We start from the raw sequence: 5760 nt of genomic DNA on the forward strand, positions 1-5760 counted from the left end.
ACTCAATTATAAATAAATTAGGATATGTTTTTGTTATTAAGTATTCCTTATGAAATTAAAAAGACAAATTTTCTTCCTAACCATATAATTCATCTTTGGCTTGAAATGCTACATTCTTTTGCTGCGTTTCAGTTAACTTAGAACTACAATTGCCCAGACTTCTGTTTTCATTAGAGTTCTTTATTAAACATGGTGTTTTGTAAGTGCTAGAGCTCTCTAAATTTTCATTATGCTTGAAATATTTCTAAGACTAAACAAGTATAGCATATAAAGAAAGTCAATTTTTTTAAACAGTTTTGTTGGCACAGCATTTACATAGCATACAATTCAATAGTTCAATCATTCAATCATATCATGGAGAATTGCACAATCATTACCACATCACTCTTAGAACATAGCCCCCATGGGTTAGTCTCCTTTGAAACGAGTGGTGCAATCACAATCAGTTCTTTTGTTTTTCTTTTCTTTTTTTAAAAATCATTTTATTAGGGGCTCATACAACTCTTATCACAAGCCATACATACATCAATTGTGTAAAGCATTCATTACCCTCATCATTCTCAAAACATTTGCTCTCCATCTAAGCCCCTGGCATCAGGTCCTCATTTTTTCCCCCTCCCTCATGACCCCTTGATAATTTATAAATTATTTTGTCATATCTTGCCCCGTCCGACATCTCCCTTCACCCACTTTTCTGTTGTCCGTCCCCCAGGGAGGAGGTCACATGTAGATCCTTGTAATCAGTTCCCCCTTTCCAACCCACCCTCACTCCACCCTCCCAGTATCGCCACTCACACCAGGATCTTCTAATGTGAATGTTTTATAGCAGTTGGTAGCCAAGCACCATCTAGTTCTAGTCCCAGGGTGGTGGAGACTGATGTTTATGTGGTTGATTAGTACTTTGAACTCGACCCTAATCTCAGAATTTCAATAATAAAAGATCTTTTAGAAGTCCTTTTTTCTTACAATGTGAATTTACAAGTTTATGAAGATTACACACAAATCTAAGTTGATACATTTCCCTTTTTCTTTTTAAGGGTTGTAATACTTTTTTTTTTAAAGAACTTTTAGATTTTCTTTTTTAATAAATCATTTTACTGGGGGGTCTTACATCTCTTATAACAATCCATAGATCAATTGTTATCAAGCACATTTGTACACATGTTGCCGTCATTTTCAAAACATTGTCTTACTACTTGAGCCCTTGGTATCAGCTCTTTTTTCCCTCCCTCCACCCCCAATAAATTATAAATTATTTTCATATCTTACAATGTCCGCTGTCTCCCTTTACCCACATTTCTGTTGTATGTCCCCCTTGGTGGGGGGGCTTATATGATGGTCATTGTAATCGGTTCCCCCTTTTTTCCCTTTGCCCCCACACCTTCCCTCTAACCTCATGGTATCACTACTCCCATTATTGTTCATGAGTCTATCTGTCCTGGATTTCGTGTATCAAGAGCTATTATTTGTACCAGTGTGCATCCTCCAGTCTAGCCAGATTTATAAGGTAGAACTAGGGTCATGAGAGTGGGGGTGGGGTGAGGATGAAGCAATAAAGAACTAGAGAAAGGTTGTGTGTTTCGTTGGTGCTTTACTGCACCCTGGCTGGCTCATCCCTTCCTTGTGACCCTTCTGTGAGGGGATGTCCCATTGTCTACAGATAGGCTTTGGATCTACACTCTACACTCTCCCTCTTTCACATTGATATGATTTTTTGTTCTGGGTCTTTGACGCCTGATACCTGATCCCATCGATACCTCATGATCACACAGGCTGCTTTGCTTCTTACATGTGGGGTTTGTTGCTTCCCGGCCAGATGGCCCTTTGTTTAACGTCAAGCCTTTAAGATCTCAGATGCTATAACTTTTAATAGCTGGGCACTGTCAGCTTTCTTCACCACATTTTCTTATGCACCCATTTTTACTTCAGTGACTGTGTCAGGAAGGTGAGCATTACAGAATGCCAGGTTATTAGAACAAAGTGTTCTTGCATTGAGGGAGGACTTGAATAGAGGTCCATTGTCCATCTGCTAACTTGATACTAACATATATGTACATAAACCTAAATCCCTATAGTTATATATTTATTTACATATGTACATGCCTACATTTATGCTTGTATAAATGTCTTTTGCCTCCTAGTTCTTTCCTCTATTTCCTTTTACTTTACTTCTGTCCCACTATCGTGTTCAACCTTCATTCGGCTTTCAGTAATTCCTCTCAGCTACACTGCACATGCTCAAACCCTACAGGCATTCTACACCTTCCTCGCCATCAATTTTAGACCTCTGGTTGTTCCCTGGTTCCTGGGTTCGTTGGCTCATTTCTTTTCCCCCACCTCCCCATCTCCCCTGCCCCACAGAACCGTTGGTCCTGTTATTTTCTCCTCAGGATTGTTTATCTTGCCTATCTTATAGACATTAAAGAAGTCATCTTAATTCTCTTGTTTTATAAGTAATTAAAAATCCACTTAACCCTTTCACTGCTGCATAATGCTTATGCTTTACATTACAATTTTTTAAAGCCTTGCAATTAAAATAATAATGGATAACTAAAAAACCTATAGGAAATTATTAAGAATAATTGTAGGAGCTGATGAAAAGATATACCTTAGTTTGTTATGTAATTTTGTTCAGTGATGCAAGATAGCTGACTATTGTTCTGGTGGTTTCTTTGAACTTCATTTCCTAACTGAATCACAACTTCTAAAAGCCTTACAATTTCAGGCTGAATTTAAGCATGGCACTAACTATACAAGGTAAAGTATCAATAATTTAAATTATGAACCAATGGAGACTCCATTTTCAGTAATACCACAAAATACTGGAAATGAAACTTCAATTGACTCAGCAAATAATTCAGACAGCACAAGTTTTTACCAAGTTTCAGTTGAGAACAAGTGTTTCTCATCCTACTAACAAGCCCAGAGTAGGAATATTTGTTCTCTAATTATGTATTATCTTACTTATTACATTTAGTCAAATCTGCTTTGTCATCCACATCCAGAACTTTGTGATTCAGAACTGAAAAATGAAGTTGATTCCATTCAGATGCCAGAAGTTTTAATGTATAACCTCCTAAGGCAGGCCTAATTCTATAAGCCAAATTAAAATCACTGGCTTCCTAAAACTGTATATGAGACTAAAAACACCTGCCTTAAAAATGCAATGTTGTATTTTTTTTAAGTATGAAGTACTATATGCAAAAAATGCGTTTTTCCTATTATGACTGACACGCATCTAATGGAAATTTAGATGTAATCTCAAGACTCTCTGGTCTCCCTCCGAAACGTGGCAGACATCTCTCCACCACTGTCCAGTTGTTGACCGATTTCAAGAGCACACATCTCGATTGGGAGAGAGCGATCTTCTTTGACTGCCCTGTTTGGGCAATGTGTGGTTGCTGTAAAGATTCTCTTGGGATAAACAAATGTCCTTACTAATGCAAAATACACACTGTACAGGTATGTTTGTAGAAGAGAAGTAATCATGCAGTCTTCTTTAAACCAGAGATTGAAGTTTTGCCTTTTAAAACAATTATCTCCGTCAAAATATTAAAGATGATAATGTTTTTTCTCAATATTGTTACCACTAAGAATTTATAATGTTACAATCCTTACACACATTATTTTGGATCCTTATCCTTTTTTATAAGGAGGCTATTAATCAACCTATTTTAATAGGTGATTTTTTTTCCCTCACTGGTTGCTTTAAATTTTTTCATTTCCCTGATATTCTGTCAATGCCAAATGAGATGCCCAGGTAGAAATTTAATTTTACTAATTTGGGGGCTTTTTGCTTCTTCAATATAAGAAAATGCCTTTCATCAATTGTAGTCAATTTTCAGATACTTAGAAAAGCCAGGGCCTTTCTCTAGGCTCTTCGTCTGGAGCTCCTCCACGGCTCCTGTGGGAGAGGCGTCTCCATCACCTCCTCTCTGTACTCTAACAGCCTCAGATCTGTGTTCGAGTGTGCGCATTTTCTCTTTAGCTAGGTCCACTCTGTCGTTTCACGCACTCCCTTTCATTTTTATCTTCCTTTAATGATACTGCTGCTTATTTCTACTCCGCCCCTATTCATCCTCCCCATCTTGCACGGTGCTCCCATCTCTGTGCTCTCCTGGCCACTGCTGCCCTTGTGCTTCTATTGTAGCTACGAAGAGTCTGCCCTGTTCCAGAACACACACAAAATGCGCTTGATTAGAATGGTCTGCAAACCTTTTATCCTATTTCTTCCTTTCACTTTCCAAATTGTTAGTCGTTTCCTCTGAAGTCTGGCATTTTGATACCAAATGTAACAATGTTGTCACAGACTTAATTCTACTTAATATTTTTCCAAGTATTTCACTCAGGTTCCTTCTCTCCCCCACAACACTGCCTGCAGTCATAGTGAAAGGGCAGAAGGAGTGAAAATATCTCCTAAGATCACTGATCCAGAAACACCTGGAAAACCCAGAGCTCCAAGTTGTGACTGCAACATACCGGCATGAAGCAGGTCTGAGGGGCCGGCCCCAATCCCAACTACATGGACAGCTCACCCTCCCCACAGAAAATTTACTTCACAGGACAGCACTGAAGCTCTGGGAGAGGGACATGTCTGATCAGAGCACACAGGAGCAAATGAAGGGAGAGGAAGAGAGTGGAACACATCATGGTCCACCAAGCCTTAAGGACGATATCCCCGCTCAGAGCAGTCAATCCACAGAGGAGACCATATGGCCGGCCCCACAATGAGACATGACATCCTTCACTGACCCATAGCCAATGGTGGACAACACTAGAGACACAGTGCAGTAATTGGGCCTGATCTGACCCCACCACACCATGGCAAAACACTAAGGGCGTGTAACACAACAGCAAGGGGAGAGTGAATACCAAAAATAGACTTTGAGGCCAGGACATGGCACCCTATCAGATTTGACAGAAAACATTTCGAAAGGTCAACAAACAGACCCTTGAACTATAGACTGGCTTTTCTTTTTTTGTCAGTGGTTTTGGTTTTGTGTTTTCTTTTCTTTTGTTGCTTTGTTTTGCTCTGTCTTGTTTTTTGTGCGTATTATTATCTCCACAGGTCTGTCTAGATAACATAGGCAGGATAAACATTCTAGAGGAGAAAAAAAAAAGGGTACTGACGGTTGGGGGTGGGGGGGACACGGGAGATAGGGAGGCTGGGGAAAGGAAATGGGTGCTAAGAAACCCAGGTATAAGGAACAACAAGTTATCCAAAATCGATGGAGAGGATGGTGTAGGAGGCCTGGTAGGGCTTGATCAAGGGCAATGAAACCAAGAGGAATGTAAAAGGAAATAGAGGAAAGAACTAGGAGGCAAAGGACATTTATAGAGGTCTAAATACAGGCATGTACTTATGTAAATATATTTATATATGATGATGGGGAAATAGATCTATGTGCATATATTTATAGATTTGGTATTAAGGTAGCAGATGGACTTTGGGCCTCTACTCAAGTACTCCCTTAATGCAAGAACACTTTATTCTGTTAAACTGGCATGCCATGATGCTCACCTTCCCGACAGGATTGTTGAAGACAAATGGGTGCATAAGCAAATGTGATGAAGAAAGCTGATGGTGCCCAGCTATCAAAAGATATATCATCTGGGGTCTTAAAGGCTTGAAGATAAACAAGCGGCCATCTAACTGAGAAGCAAGAGCCCACATGGAAGAAGCACACCAGCCTGTGTGATCATGAGGTATTGATGGGATCAGTTTTCAGGCATCAAAGAACAAAAAATGATATAAATGTT

The sequence above is a fragment of the Echinops telfairi genome, unplaced genomic scaffold (assembly GCF_000313985.2).
Source record: "Echinops telfairi isolate 266 unplaced genomic scaffold, ASM31398v2 ScPeMD7_18;HRSCAF=68, whole genome shotgun sequence".
NCBI lineage: Eukaryota > Metazoa > Chordata > Mammalia > Afrosoricida > Tenrecidae > Echinops > Echinops telfairi.